Source organism: Anguilla rostrata, chromosome 9 (assembly GCF_018555375.3).
Source record: "Anguilla rostrata isolate EN2019 chromosome 9, ASM1855537v3, whole genome shotgun sequence".
NCBI lineage: Eukaryota > Metazoa > Chordata > Actinopteri > Anguilliformes > Anguillidae > Anguilla > Anguilla rostrata.
This window is the reverse complement of record NC_057941.1, coordinates 44,090,827-44,111,897: the sequence shown is the minus strand read 5'-3', so window position 1 is coordinate 44,111,897 and position 21,071 is coordinate 44,090,827. Positions and strand designations below refer to the sequence as shown.

Sequence of the window (21,071 nt, the reverse complement as noted above, 5' to 3'; positions counted from 1 at the left end):
TTTCAGACAAAAAAAACATGTCATTGCAGCATACACCAAATACATCATACTTTCTGCATGCTACTGTGTGATCTATCTACTGGCAAGTGCCCCCTAATTCAGAAGACAATGGGCCTCATTCAGGAAACACGTGTATGATCACATTTTATCGTAAACTGCGTGTAAGAACGTTTCCAAGAACATCTTGGCATCTGTCATTTTTTTTCTTATCTGTATTTGTTTATTGCTGTTGCCTTATGCTAATCACATGAACAGGATTATGCATAACATTTACAAACAGTCAGCATTCATCATCTCATACACCTGGGATACGTACAAAAACAAAGGCCAGCACACGTCATAAATCCCATATTGGTTTTTCGTAAGAACTTTTTTAAGAACAAAAGTAAGAATAATTTAAGAAAAGTTTTGTGAATGTGACCCAATATCAGTTTTCTTTAAATCAAATACTGCTTGCAAGTTGCAATGGATACAGAAACTAAAATGAAAGATCTGGACCGAGTCTTACTGACTTGATTTATGACAAAACTATAGAATTATGGTAATGTTGTAGTAAATTACTGAAGCAGCTAATAGCTTAACCGAATCTCCCTTGCTTTGGTAAGCAGACCAATCAACTAGAACGCAAAACCAGACTGACCAGATAACCTATTTAACACTTCCACTAATTACATGCCCGATTAAATATCACCAATAATAATTATTAGCAACAAAAAAAATACTGATTTTCTTCAGAAAGGAACATGCCTTCCGGGTGAGGTCCTTGTGTGCCCTCAGTTTGAAGGTGGGGACATCATTAACCTAATCCGAGCTAAAGACCGCGCTTAGCCCAGCGTGAAGCAGAGCGCCGCTGCGAATGCATCAGCCACACAGGCTCTGGTCAGCCAAGCAATGGGCCCCCAGAGCCCCACTTCTCCTGTCCATGACCAAAAAAAAAAGAAAAAAAAAAAGATTTAACTAGCGACGCAGCCTTAAGACATCACAGTGTAAGACGGCTGCAGTGGAATTTACATCAGCCTCTGCTTTAACTACATCCCAGCTAATGCAAAGTGGGCTTTGCTCACACCGCAGGAATGCTTAAGCTGTCAAGCTCGCGTCCCTAAATCTTGCCTATAGTACGCAGGAGGCTACGAGCGAGCATTAAGGGCACCGCAGTACACTGCACGGCTGGTGTGCTTGCAGCGAACAGTGAGGGATATGCACGAACGTGACCAAACACAGAGCACAGAATTTGGTCTTTGTTAATATTTGGTCTTTATGCACTTACTAGATCACTAGACCGGTTTCCCGAAACAAAAAAAAACGTGCTTTTTCTTATTTATTGCCATGACGACTAGACTGTTGAGTCTATAAAACGGTAGCCGTACATCATATTCCGGCCTCAACCTTTCATTAGAAGAGCGAATGGCAGTCTTTCCAGAAATGGCCAATTCCAGAAAAGGGACATCCATTAATGTTTATTTTGTAGGCCGTGCTGACCTCTGACCCCCGGTGATGCATTATGTGCTCTTTGTGCCAGCGGCGGGGGGGGGGGGAGGTGTGTGTGTGTGTAAATCCTGCACATCGGCTGGCGGTAAATGATGCGGAACAGGAAGAGAAGAAGAAGAGCAGCCCCTGGGTGCAGCAGTGGCCCTATCTGTGTCTGACAGCTGCCCTGGCGGGGGCGGGGGGGGGTCAAAGGCCGCGCCCTTTCCGAGTGAAGAGAGCCGCGCGATTCGCCTTCCGGGCGGGCTGAGTCACGGCAGGCCGCAGTAGGCGGGAAGGCTGCTCTACATGTATTACCCCACCACTCACAGAGGCTTAGTTCGGCAATTTTGTTAGCATTCTGTTTGCTGTTTTGTAGCATTTCATAAACGAAAAACCATACAGTCATTATTTCAGACACATTTACTTCTACATCTGGCATGTAACATTAAAACTGATTAAAAGTAGTCTGCAGGTGTATATGTACACACACACAGACACACATGCCCCTTGCCCCTAATACTGATAACCAGAAAGCTAAGTTACAATTCACAGTTATGTTCGTAAGCTATGCCAACAGCTTGCACTCAAATTACATCTTATCCGTATGCCAAAATGCTAAATTACAAATGAGCAGGGCACAACCCGCCCCCGAGCTCTCGCTCCTAATAGGCCTATTTCACAAGATGGCGACCAAAACTGGATGTAGGGATACTTTGTTTCCGGTTACCGTTGCTACGGACGCAAGTCCATTTCTGACAGCGAAAAATTGAGCCTAAACAGCGACGTGTGTTCTCTCAGTCCCTGATAGCTCTGCCAAAGTTCACTGTCCGATGTTATCTGCATTGTCGAAGCATTGCCAGTGAACGTTAAGCGGTCTAAACTGGACAAGGGCTATAAATTATTTTTTGAGAAGTTTATATTCGGTTATGAAGGTAAGTATAACGTTAGCTCTGGTTCACAAGAAAGCTAAATAGCTAGCTTGCTAACCACATCAAGTTAGCCGATTAAAGAGATGTTGCACTTCGACATAAATTCTTTTCTGGAGGCGACTCCATTGTGTTTTCGTAGCGTGAAGCAACATCTGCTGTCCGTTAACAGCGTCTCTGTTCCTCTCGGTTGTCCCGAAAATGAATGAATAGGGAGCCTGACAACTGTGAGGAAAAGCGATTTTGTTAACATTGACGGTCAACAGGGGAGGCAAATGCTATGTAAGTACAATGTGTTAGGCTCCACAAAATTACTTATGTTATTATACGAAGTGAAATATATCTGAACTAAGTTTTGTACTACCGTTACTATTTTGTTACATGCTGTTTGTGCTGTACTTGTTCTAATAAAGATTTATATTGCTTGTCAGGTCGCCTGTGTAATGGTGTTCAGTTCACTACCGAGCTGTTTGTTTTCATCGCTGATAAAAACTACCCACACATTTTTAAATCAGCTGATATATCTTAAGTAGGCTTGTCGCGATGTCCGTCAATACATTTTGTAATTAAAATGAACAACTAAAATAAACGTGCATCTGCAGTTTCAACATTGAATATCCAAATATGTGCTTGCTAACAAGCTAGCTGTCTAAAATGTAATTTGCTAATCATAACATAACATATAGCTCGCTAACTGATTTTATGACATTCCAAGTTCCAGCGCACACCAAACTACGGAGGAAGAGGTCTGCATGCTATTTCGCCGAGGCTCTCAACCAGGCGAACGTTTCCCTGCTCCTGTTTACAACCTTAGGCACTTCTCCAAAGCGCGCAAAGAGTACAGATGAGCTGCTTAAACTCTGAATAACTCGCGATGTCGGTGTTTGAGGTGCTTGGCTAAGTTAGCTAGCTAGATGCGTTTCCTCTTTCAGTTTAAAATGAGCAATGACAGTGTTTCCAAACGTGTTTCTGACAATGTTGTCTTGATTATATAACCAAGGGCAAAGTATTCATACACACAAATTATTATTTTTTTGTTTCTCAAAGAGTGGTAGGGCCTATGTTTGGTGGAACTGTCATGGCAGGCGCACTGCCGCTAGCCATCTTTCCCGAATATATAAATTCAATTCCCGAATATATAACTTCAATTCCGAATATATAAGTACAATTCTGAATATATAAATTCAATTCTGGATATATAAGTACAATTCCCGAATATATAAATTCAATTTCCGAATATATAACTTCAATTCTGAATATATAAATTACAATTCCGAATATATATATAACTCGGTTTATAGTCAGGCATATCACAAGACAGCCGTTTTTACTTTTTGAATAATTTCTTTTTTTTTCTTCATGGGCTACTGAGTGAGAAAAACAAGTTTAACATTAGCATCAGTAAAATTTGACAGTACAATCAAGGATAAGCAAACAAAAACGTTAAATAATTAAAATTTGAATGAGGCAATAATTCGGACTTCATTAAGGGGTCCTTATTTTCTTGGTATTAGGACCTTTCAAGTAGGGGCACCAAATTTCACAGGGAATGGCCCGAAGAGCTAGAGAAATAGAAAATAGTCTCTTAACCAGCGAGAGTTTCATAGAAACCCTTGCTGCAGCATGCGACAGAATACCGTGTTATGGCTCAATGGCAAGCTCCAGCGCACACCAAACTACGGAGGAAGAGGTCTGCACGCTATTTCGCCGAGGCTCTCAACCAGGCGAACGTTTCCCTGCTCCTGTTTACAACCTGAGGCAATTCTCCAAACCGCGCAAAGAGTACAGGTGAGCTGCTTGATCTATTTGAATAACTTGCGATGTTGGTGTTTGAGGTGCTTGGCTAAGTTAGCTGTATCGCCTACTGTTAAAGATATAAAATAATAAAAATATTAAATATACAAAAATATATAATTCACTGTCAAATCAAAATCAAACAGCCCTAGTGATTGTAACAGTTCTAGTTTTTTTCCATTTTCGTACCGCACTCTAGTCTGAGTTGGCCTGCTTGAGAACGGCTAAAAACACGAAAACAATTCATAACGGGTAAAGATGGCTAGCGGCAGTGCGCCTGCCATGACAGTTCCACCAAACATAGGCCCTACCACTCTTTGAGAAACAAAAAAATAATAATTTGTGTGTATGAATACTTTGCCCTTGGTTATATAATCAAGACAACATTGTCAAAAACACGTTTGGAAACACTGTCATTGCTCATTTTAAACTGAAAGAGGAAACGCATCTAGCTAGCTAACTTAGCCAAGCACCTCAAACACCGACATCGCGAGTTATTCAGAGTTTAAGCAGCTCATCTGTACTCTTTGCGCGGTTTGGAGAAGTGCCTCAGGTTGTAAACAGGAGCAAGGAAACGTTCGCCTGGTTGAGAGCCTCGGCGAAATAGCATGCAGACCTCTTCCTCCGTAGTTTGGTGTGCGCTGGAACTTGGAATGTCATAAAATCAGTTAGCGAGCTATATGTTATGATTAGCAAATTACGTTTTAGCCAGCTAGCTTGTTAGCAAGCACATATTTGGATATTCAATGTTGAAACTGCAGATGCACGTTTATTTTAGTTGTTAATTGTAATTACAAAATGTATTGACGGACATCGCGACAAGCCTACTTAAGATATATCAGCTGATTTAAAAATGTGTGGGTAGTTTTTTTATCAGCGATGAAAACAAACAGCTCGGTAGTGAAATGAACACCATTACACAGGCGATCTGACAAGCAATATAAATCTTTATTAGAACAAGTACAGCACAAACAACATGTCACAAAATAGTAACGGTAGTACAAAACTTAATTCAGAGATATTTCACTTCGGTATAATAACATAAGTAATTTTGTGGAGCCTAACATTGTACTTACATAGCATTTGCCTCCCCTGTTGACCGTCAATGTTAACAGAATCGCTTTTCCTCACAGTTGTCAGGCTCCCTATTCATTCATTTTCGGGACAACCGAGAGGAACAGAGACGCTGTTAACGGACAGCAGATGTTGCTTCACGCTACGAAAACACAATGGAGTCGCCTCCAGAAAAGAATTTATGTCGAAGTGCAACATCTCTTTAATCGGCTAACTTGATGTGGTTAGCAAGCTAGCTATTTAGCTTTCTTGTGAACCAGAGCTAACGTTATACTTACCTTCATAACCGAATATAAACTTCTCAAAAAATAATTTATAGCCCTTGTCCAGTTTAGACCGCTTAACGTTCACTGGCAATGCTTCGACAATGCGGATAACATCGGACAGTGAACGTTGGCAGAGCTATCAGGGACTGTGAGAACACACGTCGCTGTTTAGGCTCAATTTTTCGCTGTCAGAAATGGACTTGCGTCCGTAGCAACGGTAACCGGAAACAAAGTATCCCTACATCCGGTTTTGGTCGCCATCTTGTGAAATAGGCCTATCACATCTCCGAGTCCCACTCGCCAGCTTTGTGAGTTTGCGGACATCTGAAGCCCGGATGCGTCTGCCGCAGCGGCCGGTCCGGGGGCGCGTTGGCGGTTTTGGCGGTAAGCGCAGACAGCCATTCGCCAGGGGGGACTGAGGGTCAGACACCCGGAAACGGGGGGGCGGGGGGCGGGAGGACGAGGCGCAGGAGCGCATTCTAAAATAAGGAGGGACTGTTAACTCCGCGCTTTTTGTGAAGATTTATCAGAGAGTCGCCTTCAGCGAGAGCCGCTCCCGCCGCTGATTGCCGAGGCGAATCGCGCTCCCATGGAAACGTATCGCTCCCGGCAACACCTGTGCCCTGCTGTGAGTCATCCGGACGGAGCTCGGCGGAGGCCCGGGGAGGCGCCGCGCCGGGCGCTCGTGTTCCTGCCGCCGCCAGGGCCCGGGTTAAAAGCCCTCGCAGAGTCCGCAGCCTCCCCCACCTACAGACGGCTACCGAGCAGCTTAAATCATGTATGGGGGGGGGCAGGGTAGGGGGGGCTGCGGAGGATACCGCTAACACTGCCAACACTGCTCGGCCCTCCAGTGCCCCCCACCCCCCCCCCCCCCCCCCCCTCCTCGCACATATCTGCACTGAGCAACACTTTATTGGGGGCCGTAGCAGATACGGCTAACACAGCTCAGCCCACAAGTTCCTCCACCCCCCCCCCCACCCCACTCCCCCTGGTATCTGCACTGACCGACACACTTTATTGGAAGAGACACTGCGGCAAACCTTTCACAGATAACATTAAAAACTACTGTCAAGACTAACAAACAAGTAAACCCACACATGTGCACCACCTGATAAAACACTAACAGACAAATATGGTGAATGACGAAGGCATCTGTTAAATGAAACACTTCCCCAGGTTGACGAACGGCAGTCTCTGGATACATCCCTGGCCGTTAAAAGGAAAACGGTGAAGATGTCTGTCATTAGGGCTTACTTCATGTGTAATGTCTTGATCCCTGACTCTGCCATTTTGTTGAACTGCAAAGAGAAATTAATCCCAGCGATGGAATTCATCATACGCTTAATATCCCTCATTTGGAACCGAAACGTCTTTTCACTTGCTGCTTACCTGAGTTGTACGTCCTCACAGATAATTGTTTTTGATTGTCGTATGCCATTTACAGTAATTATGCTGTTATTTTTCTTCTACTTTGAAGAAAACGATTCCACCTTGTGCTCACTTGAACAGCTTATTTTAGACCGAAAAACAGAATACATTATTTTCCCCTATATTCAATACACAAATACAGTGCATTACGCAAAATTAATGTTGTCTGTGTCAATCAAAATCTAAATTATTGGAATAAATACAAACAATCTCCTTTTCTGTATACATAAATTGACTTTTTTTTTTTGCTCACCTTTTTTGGGAGAAATCACACGCCGTGCCATCCTGGTTTCCATATTAAAATGATCCTTCTGCTATCCACAGACACTATATTAACCTGCGATAAAAGTTCCAGCTCATCCCAGTGCATCCCAGCTCGGGAGCGAATGGAGAAGGAGAGTCCAACTGGCTCCATCTCCAAATGTGGCGTGTCACGCTAAGTCACAGTTTGAGCGAAGAAACCCACAGGAGAACACTACATATACACATATCTTCAACGTTCACAAAAGCCAGAACTTGGAGGAACTCTGAAACGGTGGATTTCAGCTTATTGAAAAGCGACCGTAATAAACTACACAGACAAAGAAGGTTTTTCTGAGCGCACGCCATTATGGGTAATATTAGGGTTAAGCACGTTCTGCGATCGGCCTTGTTTCCACTACCCTCCAGGTCACACCAAGAGAAATACGTGCGTGTGTGTCCCATGCAGTCTGCAAGAATCGATACCCTGGGCATAAACACCTCACGCATCAATCAAAAAGAAAAAGCGCACGATTCCTGCTTTATAATCCGCCCTGCAAACACGGCTCATAACAAATCTATCGACAGTTTCCTAGACGACAACGTTAGGGCAACCAACCAGGGCCTTCATCAATCTCAGCCAAAACCATCCGTTTGTATTCATTTAGAAGCTACAGTGTCAAGCGGGATGAATGTAACTATTTACAGAAGTAATGTGATGTATGGGTTCCTTTTGTTGTTTAGGTCTGTGTTGCATTTAAAGCCTGCAGGTTTTTCCGCTACGATAATATAGGAACGCTACTTAATCTCTCAGCGGTTGGTTAATTGTGATGGTGTACACATGCCCGTAACTGTAAACACGTTCTGCGCAAGTTCCACACGTTCATCCATCACTGACTCCCATATGGTTATAAATAGCCAGAGTGCTTTATCAAACTGCATCTTCACAAACATCATTCAATTTACTTCCACACAACGTTGTAATATGACCTTGACAATCAACTGCAAGAAGTCAGTTAACTATACCAGTACACCAAGCAACTAACCAACCATGTGTAGCCAAACATTTTTTAAATATTTAAATACACTGTCATAAAGGGGAACTCTTAAACCTTTAAATGTCCCATACCGAATCTATATTACATTCATTACTGGCATTTAGCAGACCCTCTAACCCAGAGCTACATACAGAACTTCAACATTTTTTAAACAGAGTATTCATTTATACAGCTGGATGTATACGGAAACAATTCATGTTAAGTACCTTGCTTAAGGGTACGACGGCAGTGCCCTAATTTTGGAATCGAACCTGCAACCTTTCCCAACCCATTACACTACACTGCCGCCCAGCATTCTCCCATGGACTGATGATGCCAGCACAGGGCCTAAACCAATCATGTGTGACAAGTTAAAACAATCAGCTTCACAGACTACCATCTCATTCGCGCTCAACACTGAAAACACCGTCCAACATCGAACCGCCCAATTACGCTAACAGACTGCTCTTCAGGATTTAGCTGTGTATGTAAAACAGACACCTGGCAGTACCAAGCGTTCATTTAGAAAGCACCTTCCCTGTGATTAATGTGATTAGTATGACATAATCTTGGAAAGGGGTCCGCAGCTCTAAGCGAACGATCTGTAATTATCCCGACAGAGGAAGTTAACTCCTGGCAAAAACAATAACGCAGCAAAAACGCCGCGCTGTATGGATCACACATCAATCTCCCGGAGCGGGAGCTGCGTTTGAGCGTCAGAGCCCAGCTCCGGCACCAGAACGAAACATAAATCCCTCCTGATTTATCGCAACGTTAATCACCAGCTGAGCACCGCAAAACGCGAACGTATAATAATATTGCGCTCGCGTGAGGACCCGGGCTACATCAAAGCACCATCCACTGCCCGACAACATTTTTACAAACGACTACAAACAAAAGTATTTACGGGAGAGAACGCTACGACGCAAAAAAAAAAAAATAAATACCACGACGCTAGTTTATTTTTGTCGGTTTATTTTTAACAGTAGCAGAATCGCCGTTAGCGTCCCTCGTAGCGCGGCCGTTTTTAATTGGCTCCATTCTTCTCCGAAGGCCGCGGAGCGTCTGCGCGGTTTAATGACATGCTAATGCAAACACGGCGATTTGTATTCCGCGCACCGGCTCTCCCGCGGCGGACGGTGGTGGTGGGGTGGGGGGTCGGGGGGGTAACGCTCTAAATGAGAGATCATCCCTCCACTTTAACTCCGTCCTGGACGCGACCGAGAGCGCGGGGCGAATACCTGACAGGCCCGTCCGGCGAGTCGATGTTGTAACTGCCATCTGCGCTAAATGCATTATTTAACTGCATCAGTACTGATTAACATTCGCTGTAACCTATGGTAATAGGCTCTGGGGGGGGGGGGGGCCCTCCTGGTCCACTTCGCCCAGGCAGCCGGTGTGTCTCCTCCTCCAGCTCTGAAACAGGCCTCTTTAATTTTTAATGGAGCACATGTTCTATTGCCTATACAAACACACTAATCTGCCAAGCATGTGCTCAGTAACATGGCCAACTATGCCGCGAGAATGCAAAGAGACTCCGTCGCTCGCGTTTCCGGGGCTGCGCGCTCGCATGTCGTGCATGCTCTTTTGTGTGTGTGTGTGAGTGTGTGTGTACGCGCGTGGGTGGGTGGGTGTGTGTGTGTGTGTGTGTGTGCGCGTACGTGAGTGTGTGTGTACGTGTGTGTGTGTGTGTGTGTGTGTGTGTGTGTGGTACGTGAGTGTGTGTGTGTGTACGTGTGTGTGTGTGTGTGTGTACGCGCGTAGGTGGGTGTGCGTCTCCGCGTGCGATGACAGGCTAATTTGGCATTTCCATAAGACGATTGCGGTACACGCGAGCAAAGTGTTTTTCCGTAACCTTTAAAAAGCTTCGTGTCACAAAGACAATGGGGCTGATTGGCACATTCAGGGATTGGCATTCAGCTACGGTCACCCGGGTTAAGCTTCAGAGGCGGGCATGCAGAAGGTTCCTGAGCCTAATAGCAATTTAACACATTTTCTGAAAAGGCCACTCGGTAAATAAGCAGCACGGTACGCCAGTTACAGTAACTTACTGTTTAGTGGGATGGAAATAAAAGCTGAGGCCACTTCCACAAGTGGCTCCGGACGACCTCCTACTGACAGAACGGCACATCTGAGAACAAGCCCGGCACTCTGTGCGCTCTTTGAAACGGCCGAAGGGCACTGTCACTGAAGACACCTCTTCAATATCACAAAGAACCGCTCACTTTCATGCTTGAAGGTGCACTGGCATATGCACCCCAGCCATGAACACTGAAGATACATGAATACCGAAGACCCTCTTGCTTAAAAGGGTGTTTTGCCATTTAAATTCCCTGCTTCATAGTCGGATGCATTAGGCTAAGTCTCATTAAGTACTGCCAGCTCTTTCTTAAAGAGAAGGTAGGTGCGGAGGTTCTGTCGCTTTATGACATCACACACTGATCAGCATATTGAGAGACGTCATCAAGCAATCAATTTTCTCAGAGGCCAGATGAGAGTCATCTTCTTCATGTTTGGACTCGACATTCTGCAAAGAAATTCAATCCACATCGTTTAACTGCATTTGATGCGTTTTTTTTGTCAGGCAGCATTCTTAAGGCTGTTCCTATTTATTTGCAATAACATTCCAGCGTCCAAGCTATGTGAGCAGTTTACAGCATCAGATACAAGTTTGAAAGCCAGTGGCCAAGGCTTCGCCTAAATGATTAAAAGTGACAACAAATAAATTTGTGCCTTCATGCCATAATCCATTCATGAAAAGCCAATCGATTGAAAGACCAGAGTGCATTACAAGCTTGTAAACTCTAGCTGGGTAACAGTAAATAGCTAACTAGCCATGTGAATGGTGTGTAATTTGCCTCACAAACCACACTGATGCTGTGTAAAATTATATTTCTTCAAAATGTCAGAAAGCAGTTATGTTGTCATTCTCGCATTGAACATAATCCTGTGGTTCTTCTTCAGTCAGTAGTTTCTTAGACACTACAAATGCCATGCTAATTTAAGTTTCACAGCTCAGGAACTATTGCCCCCTGCCCCAGCCCCCCCCCCCAATTTTTACACCAAGGTTACAGTCTTAGCCCAATGTATGATGCTAGCACGTCTATGAGGAAACTGCACAAGCCTACTAATAGGAGAGGATTTATTTTATTTTGTTAAATGGTTCAGTGCTAATTTGTTCAGTGACTGTTGCAATTAGCTTAATTACACTCAGGGAAAAGAGGAATTTCTAAATGTAAATGACAAGGGAACAGACCCAAGTCAATGAAGTGCTATGACTAGCGGCGAAGAATTAGCATCCTGACATTGGTCCTCTCCACACAAAACTGGAGTTTAAGGACTGTAACGTCACACAATGGCAGCGATCAATTCAAACCGCCTAGGTTTTAGTCATGGAAATGAACAAATTAATACGACCTTGAGAATTTGAAGACGGCGGAAGCTGTTTTTCACGTTGTCGTAATGGTAGCGTGACAAACTGCGTCTAAAAGCCCCTAGCGTCATGCCCCTTATGTCCAAAATAGCACCAGCACGCCATATTTGTTGACAAGCTCAGATGTATTGTCACTCACAACGGAACATAAATATTGACTACATGCCCGGTGCTAAAAGGTTAGTCAGACATTACCCTTGTAATGTCCTATAAACAAATAAAACGCACCAGGCAGGGAAGAGTGGGGTTTTTTGAAACGACGCCGCCGCGACGGTTTAAAAAAAAAAAATTACCTCCGCTGATGTGGGTCGATCGCGCGCGCGTTGATGATCTTCATTAATATACATGTCTCATTTTCCGGATACAGGGAGTGGCATATGGCACAATTCAGGAACGGGAAGGGAGCGTTTAGTTTTTTTTTTCCGCAATTTACTCCGGGGAGGGAAAAAAAAAAAACAAAAAAAACGGAGGAAAAACAAACAAGCGAACAGGTCCTCGCATATGGCACCGGGCTCTGGTGGGAGGCGTGCCTGGAGCCGGAGAGGAGGACCGCATTTGCAGTTGAGAGGAGTTGACTATCGCCCTAGGCCCGTACACCGGCAAACAAATAAAACATCCTCCCGCTTTCGCGCTGCGTCGAGCCTTTCATCCCGCGCTGATCCTGACGCGCCGTTTTCAAAGCCAAAAAGAAGCTTTGTCTGTAAAGCAGGTAAGAAAGAAAAAACCCCCCCCCAAAAAACCGCTCCGGGCCTGACGCTCCGCAACGCTAAAGGGGAAGGAAAAGCGGCTGGATCGCTAATGACTTTTTTGCAACAGGCGTTGTTTTTCCCTCCTTTTCGCTCGGCGCTTTGCGCCTATAAGCTCAGCTTTCGCGGCGTTCATGCGCGCGAGAGCCTCGAAAAGCTCTTCTGCGTTACGATCTAACGCTTTCAATTCCGACGCCTTTTATCGCCACGCGTGTCCCAAATAAGCCAGGCAGCTCGATTTTCGCTCCCCTAAACACTAAGGCAGTTACAATTCTTTATTGTACATTTCCGAAAAACTAGATTTTATGCCTAACCTTTGATTGTTTTTTGACTGCTTTGAAATTTGATTATATTATGTTAACTTGCCATAATATATTTAATTACATTTTAGAGTGCTTCATTCAAAATGGGTTTCATATTATAATTACATTATATCTATAACCACTGCCACTACAACTACCACTACCGCTGCTACTACGACTGCGGCTACTACTGCTGGTGTGCCTACTACTGCTAATACAACTACTTCTACTACTATTACTGATACTAGTGCTACTAATATTACTGCGACTACTACTGCTACTACTACTACTATTACTGCTACTTGTAATAATAATAATAATAATAAGAACAATAATAATTTAAAAAATAAAAACCCAATCATTGACCCCAGGAGCCAAGTTTTTATGACCACATTGAAGACAATAAGATCCATGTATGAAAATAGGAACAAATAATAAAACCCCTAACCCTAACCCAATAAAAACATGTGGTTATTAAATAAATTTTAATAACCACATAACCATATTTAAACAATTATATAATACTACCACTACCAACAAAAACAGCAGAATGTTTTTGTTGTTACTGTTGTTACTAAAGATATACTGCACATATAACTGCCTCCAGGGCCATTGGCAGAATAGATGGGTATCAAAGCACTGAATCATTATCATGAATAAATATAGTTTTGGACACATCAATTGGTCTGCCGCCTTGGTTAATACCATAAAGTTTGTACTTCTGTAAAACCATTAAAAATAACATTTCTCTTGTTTCACGGAAACCACAATATGTGGGATACTTTTGCCACTAATGAAAAACTGGAGGAACTCAACCCCTGGTCAAAGCATACAACTTTGGATGCAACTCCATGTATGTCACATAATGAGCAAGATTTAAACCACTAGGGAGCTCAACTTTTTCCCCCATGCCTTTTCCAAACATTTCTTTTTTCTTCTTGGAACCCAAACACTTTCATTATCAGTTTAAGCTTATAATACTCGGCCACATCGGAGCAGAACCCTCTTTCAAAATACACTGGCATATATTTTAGTTCAGCTCAAGTTCGCGCGTTAGGGAGCGTCGACGGGAAGAGGGAACGCGGGTTTTATGAGGGGGGGTAAAAAGCGCTTACTAGGCCAGCGTTCCGCACCGCTAATCATTAGACGGGGGGCTTCTCCAGGCGCCTGGGGTTCGGCCCCTGGTGGTTCTGTGCCCGGCTCACTCCACAGCGTTTTCGCAGGGCAGCCCGTTGCTATGCAGTAATGAGTGGGGCGGAACGACCGGGCCGGGTGAATAATTTAGCGCGGTGGAACCCGGCGGCCCCCGCGCGATGATGACACGTTACGTTAGCGCTCTGCGCTCCGGCGCTAGCGAACGGGGCGGCTAACGGCGCTTCCGTGGGACTCCCCCGGCAACGGTTGCCGATCAGCGCGAGGGAGGCGGAGGAGCCGCTCGACGACCCCTTCTCCCGTTATCCGAAAGAACTTAAGCAGCGTAGCGGGTCCAGGCACCGCTCTTGGAAACCAGAAGCTGCAGGTTCAAATCCCAGGTAGGGCATTGCCCTTGTAAACCCCTCAGCACCATATCCAACTTTAATGGCTTAATGACATATACTACTATACACAGTAAATGGGTAGTATGTAAAAATGTAAGCCATGCTAGTTACTACGCTGTAAAATGCCCAGTATTACCCCAACTCTAACAGAGCTAACAGGAACAAATATGTATTCTGCAAGAGTTGATTTGACACTGAATATTTCACTGTGTCTGGATACAGGCGTCTGCAAAACAAATAAATAATAAAAACAGAAATAAATAAAAGAGTGCTTCCGATCCTGTTGTAGAATCTCCATACATTTTCACCAACTGCGGTGCATTACAACACATACTATTAGCCACAGCCTTCAGGAGAAAATCATTTTTAAATACCTACTCCATCCTGTTCATTGCCAGACTCAATGTGCATACCCTGAGTACAGGCATATCTACTCCATCCTGTCTATAACCAGGCCCAATGTTTACCCTGTGTACAGGCATAACTACTCCTCCTGTCTATAACCAGGTGCGATGTGTACACCCTGAGTACAGGAGTACCTACTCCTCCTGTCTATAACCAGGTGCGATGTGTACACCCTGAGTACAGGAGTACCTACTCCTCCTGTCTATAACCAGGCCCAATGTGTATACCCTGAGTACAGGAGTACCTACTCCTCCTGTCTATAACCAGGCCCAATGTGTACACCCTGTGTACAGGAGTACCTACTCCTCCTGTCTATAACCAGGCCCAATGTGTACACCCTGTGTACAGGAGTACCTACTCCTCCTGTCTATAACCAGGCCCAATGTGTACCCTGAGTACAGGAGTACCTACTCCTCCTGTCTATAACCAAACGCGATGTGTACCCTGAGTACAGGAGTACCTACTCCTCCTGTCTATAACCAGGCCCAATGTGTACCCTGAGTACAGGAGTACCTACTCCTCCTGTCTATAACCAAACGCGATGTGTACCCTGAGTACAGGAGTACCTACTCCTCCTGTCTATAACCAGGCCCAATGTGTACCCTGTGTACAGGAGTACCTACTCCTCCTGTCTATAACCAGGCCCAATGTGTACCCTGAGTACAGGAGTACCTACTCCTCCTGTCTATAACCAGGTGTGATGTGTACCCTGAGTACAGGAGTACCTACTCCTCCTGTCTATAACCAGGTGTGATGTGTACCCTGAGTACAGGAGTACCTACTCCTCCTGTCTATAACCAGGTGTGATGTGTACCCTGAGTACAGGAGTACCTACTCCTCCTGTCTATAGCCAGGTGTGATGTGTACCCTGAGTACAGGAGTACCTACTCCTCCTGTCTATAACCAGGTGTGATGTGTACCCTGAGTACAGGAGTACCTACTCCTCCTGTCTATAACCAGGCGCGATGTGTACCCTGTGTACAGGAGTACCTACTCCTCCTGTCCATAACCAGGCCTGATGTGTACCCTGAGTACAGGAATACCTACTCCTCCTGTTCATTACCAGGTGCAATGTGTACACCCTGAGTACAGGCATACCTACTCCTCCTGTCTATTACCAAGCCCAATGTGTACACCCTGAGTAAAGGAATACCTACTCCTCCTGTTCATAACAAGGCCTGATGTGTACACCCTGAGTACAGGCATACCTACTCCTCCTGTCTATAACCAGGAGCGATGTGTACCCTGTGTACGGGCTCCGCGGTGAATTGAGCCGGACCCCGCGGTGCCCCCCGGGCCCCCGGCCGTCTCACAGAGCTATTAAAACGCTGATAAAAAATTCATAAAGTAACACGCTAATGAATCGGGAGAGTCCTGGCTGAGCGGGCGGGCGAGAGCGAAGGTGAGCGATGGCGCGGGCCCTCCGGGGCGCGAAACACCCTTTTGAAGATGAATAATTCTTTTTTAGGACCAGCGAGTTGAGCTGATTTATAATTCTGTTTCAGGTCCGCTGATAATACGTCTTAAATCTCATACTTCTCTCTTTTTAAAATTTTTTTTTTTTTTTTTTTTTTAATATGCGCTGCGAGTCGAAAAAGCAGGTCGACCGACTGTTTGGCCGGAACATTCTTTAAAATATTTAACGATGCTGGAACGGATTTTCTCCTTGCAGCCCTGCTTCCACCAAAAATAAATCCTGTATGGTGAATGCAGTGGTTTATATTTTCCCTGTGCTGAAGTCTAATGCTGAGCAGATGTGACTAAACTGTGAAATGCACATACACACATGCGTGACCATATAAACACACACACACGCACACGCGCACACACACACAGAGTCCACCAAAATACATGGCCTCTTACAGCAAAATGAGCATGTAAAACAATCGAGGTACACCCCACCCTCTTGAACAACGAAATAAAGAATTACACTACTTGGCCACACCATTTTGACGCAAGGTGATTCAACCTCCATTACACTACCCAGCATTTGCTCTCTGCAAATGGGATTACTGTCGATATCAACTCTCAAAATAACTACACGAGCTCACTGCTGCCAAACTGTAACAAACACAAGCAGTGAGTGCTAATCTACACACACAGCAGTTGTTCAGGCCTTACAGTTCTGTGCAGTCAGACTCACACAAAGTGCATCTTGTTTTGGCAGTTCAAAGCTTAAGCCTGATGCAAAACGGCAATGGAAAGGCGGCCATTTCCCACGGGCAGCCCTGACTCTCCTCACAGAGGTCTTCTACCTTGTCTCTTTCTGCTGGGCCACAAATAGATCCCTCTGAGAGGCAGTAGTCTGTATCCTCTTTCAGCTTCCCAACCTCAAATAAAAAAATCAGTAAGCCCCCAGGAAGCAATCGGTTAGTGTCTGAGGCCTGACATATTAATTCCATATATATATTTTCGTAAATGTTTCCACTCGTGTGGCATTGTATATAACCCCACCTCATGTCATAGAGCAATTAATATACGTGGTTTGTTAATATTAATGACTAAGGTACCTGGTAGCGCTGATTGAAACATCTCCTCCTGATTGGTGAATGGTAAACAGCTTTCTGAAGGCCAGGTTTCACAAAAACGCATCGCAATCAGAGGCAGTAAAAAGGAGTGTGTGTAAAAAAAAAAAAAAAAAAAAAAAATTCTCTGAAAACGCAAACTGAAGGTTTGGAGTTGATAATTAGGGAACATTTTTATTTATTTATTTATTTTTTTTTTTTAAGTTTCCTTTTTCTCCCGAAAGAAAAGAACTCTGACTGCTTAATTGGAGGAATCAGATTTAGTCAAGCGCCCCATCGGCTCAAACCTACATCATTAAAGTTGCCAGCTAACAAACATCAAACACGAGCCGGTATTAATGAAGCAGATGTATTAATTTCCTATTTATGAGCAGCTAAGCAACTCGCTGGCACTCTCCCCCCCCTCCCCTCCCCCATCCCCCTCTCTCTCTCTCTCTCTCTTTCTCTCTGACAGCACTATTAATGATCTTTAATGCCCCACAGGCAGTAATGGGTCCCACAGGGAGTCCAGAAACACTGCAATTTGTATTGAGGATTTAGACATAACAGAAAAAAGAGAAGCCGGGCGCTCCCGGGAGCAGCGCTTGATCAGCGCGGGCCTCCCCGGGAACGCGGCGGCGGCGGCGGCGGCGGGCGAATAATAAATGACAGCGCCCGCGATTAAATCAAAACCTTCGGCGGAAAGTGCCGGAGCGTCTGATTGTCACTAACAATCTACTGCTTTTTAACACCTCGGGGGCACGAATCAGAATGCGGCAGCGTGGGGGGGGGGGACGGGGGGTTGAGGGGTTCGGGGAGGGGGGGGATTAACTCTTGTGTTGCTGGCCGCACCTGACAATTTCCAACAGGAGGGAAAGAACAAAAAATAATAATTTAAATAGAAAAAGGGGGGAGGGGGATATGAAGACTAGGACATTTGACAGGTTTTTCATGGAAATGATTTTAAAGGGAGAGCAATTAACGGAACAACAGAGGAAACAGGAAGCATATGATCAGCCTGACGCTTAAAACCAATGACAGGTAGGCCTACGCGAGGAACGCGGAGAACGAGCGTGACTGACTGACTGAGTGGCTGAGCCGGACAGCCTCGCTGTTTGAGGCACGGCAGGTTTTCGGCGTACGTTCTTGTCGCGGCTCGACAAAACACGCGCGTCTTAATCGTTCTTACACAGAACCCCCGTCAAAAATCCACCCAGGAGCGACTGCTTTTCATGTTAACACACCGCCGTTACAACTAACGCTGATGCGTCTAAGCGCCAGGAATGGTTACATTTTTTTTAATTCAGTCAAGAGACGACGCATAAAAAAAAAAGAGACAAATTTGTGATTCAGAAACCAACTCTGCCTCCTCGCGCGTTTGATTCTGTCAACAATTCTGAGTCTACTAATCCTCCATTAACTCTGATTGAGATTAACCTAAATAAACAGCATCCTGTGAAATTAACCTACAAATTACTTATGCAACGTTCTCTTAGACCTGCAGCTTTTTGAAGCTCAGTCTGCGTGTTTTTTTAAAGCTAATTTGGGGTTCATTTGAGCTCTCCTGAGACTATTCACAGCTCTGTATGAAGGCTCGTGTGTTTGTTAGGAAAACAACAACCCTTTGCTTTGCAAAAACAGCCATTTTGCATTCTCTAATTGAATTTATAATTTATTTATAATTTTTTACAATTTACATTTATTTAAAAAGCAATTGAAACTCCACCATGTAGCGGAAATGGTCACAATGTTCCTTCTTATTCTTCAAGTTCATTTCTATGGAAATTTCTATGCTGTTCCAAAGGAGACAAAATGTATAACATATATTACTGAATTGAGCTCAACCTCATTTACCAAAAACTGTAGTTCCAAATAGATATATGCAATGGTCATTATTTCCTGAAATTTTCTTTGGGTACCACCATTTAAAAATAATACTAGCGGCCATTTTAGCTCTTTCTGCTCTCCTATTTACGTGTTCCTAAATAATGGAGTACATTTAACGGTACAGCCGTGCTACTTCCTGCACAAAGGTAACAGACGTTACAAAAAAAAACCCGAATCACACCAAATCCTGGCACGTTTCTCTCCCGTCGCAAAAAGGGAAGTGATGGCGGCTTTTTTTGTGGGTGGGTGGGGGGGGGGGGGCGGCTACCTCGCGCTTAATTCCACTTCCTCCCGGCGGCGAGGGGAAGGGGTTAAGGCGGAGCGATGGCGGCGATAGGGGGAGAGCCGTTTGCAGCTGGAGGCTGCAGATAACACGTTTAGTCAGATACTGTCAGGCAGCTGCCTGCATAATGAACTGAAAAGGGGGGGAGAGAGGAGAGAGAGAGAGAGGGAGAGAAATAAAAGAGATCTGCTTTCATTTGTTATCAGCGACGACGCGACTTAAAGCGCGGGGGGGGGGTGGGGGGTGGGGGGGGAGAGAGAGGGACGCGTCATTTAGTCCTGGCCTGACTAATGGTCAGCTCCTCGGGGGGGAACGCGGGTTCGGCGCGGAAAACCGGGAGCCGGCAGGTACCTCTCCCCCCGTTCGGCGCCGTTGCGTCCGCCGCCCCCTCCCGAAATTTCACCCCGCCGACCGACACACCCGAGCTCCGTCTCCACAGCGCTATTTAATGTGGGAACTTCACATTCTCCTCTCTCCGGCAGTTCAGGCCTGTCGCTCTAGAGGACATCAGACAGAGGACTGAGCAGGGCTTCCAAAATCAAGGTCTTACGAGAAACAGGAAATGATCAAACGTGTGTTTCCGTAGTCCGATTAAGCACACGAACGCAACAAATCATGAGTCAATCATGAAAACAGGAGATCACATCTCATCTTAAATATTTTAAATCCATCACAAAAAGAACAAGTAAACCGTTTTCTAAATACAGCACAGGTACTGGTTGCTTTTCCCCGCCAGTGGTGTAATACTAATTTCTTCTGCTTACACAGATTTGTATTCTTCTGCTTGATCAGCTACCTTCTGTATCATGATGCACGCCTGGAGTGACTTATGAAGAAGAAGGAAAAAAAAAAAACAAGTTTAGATTATAATGATATTGGGATTGATTGCACCCCACACCACCCAGATCTATCAATTTCAAACACCCCACATCGCATCGTGTGTTCCTCACTGGAGCTGGCAAAATGGGGCAAGGAGGCAGGGATTTGGAACAATCGCATCATTGGCTGCTCGGAAACCGAGATTCATTTTTGTTCCTTAAGGGTTTATGATCAAAAGAGCCTTTCCACACCCCCAGCCCTCTCCTCCCCCATACCCCCACACCCCCCACCCCCTACCCCCGTCCTCCACCCTCCCTCCCTCCCTCCCTCTTTCATCCCCCCAGCCTACCTTGATGATTTACAGCCGGGGCTCACGCGCCCCTCTGAATTGATTTCCTCGCCAGGGCGGCTTGCGCCAGCTCTTCTGCGGGGGCCATAACGATCATGCTCCGGATCATTAGTCTGGACCACTGTTTTCCATCGCCCGGGCGACCGGGCCCCATACATCTTCCCCCCCACGCCCCCCGCGTCCCCGCGCCCGGCCCTAAGCGCTTCCTCCTCCTTCCGCTTTCCCCCGCCCCCCCCCTCGCGCCCCATTCGTCTTCCGGGCCGCCCCGGGAACGCATTTATTTAAGGGGGGTGGGGGGTGGAGGGGAACGACGCCGGCGAACATTTATGAGATGTTCTCCCGGTCCCTATTCATGCCCCCCCACCCCCCTTCTCACCGCCTTCCACCCCCTCCCTCCGCCCCTCCCTGTGACCCACTCAGCTGGAGCCGCGGCACAGGTGTGCATCCGCGGAGGGCGAGGTCTGAAAACCCAAATCGCGGTCAACGAGCCCCCTCTCGGCGGCCGCGAAGGGGCGCGGGCTGGCACTGATTAGCCGGGTAATAAAGAAGGACCCCGCCATCGGCGCGGGGGCG

The 21,071-nt window shown here is 45.6% G+C and overlaps 1 protein-coding gene across 1 annotated transcript in view; it reads right to left on the bottom strand.

Moving 5' to 3' along the window:
* auts2a (activator of transcription and developmental regulator AUTS2 a) overlaps nucleotides 1–21,071 on the bottom strand; it is a 554,127-nt gene that overhangs the window by 84,917 nt on the left and 448,139 nt on the right.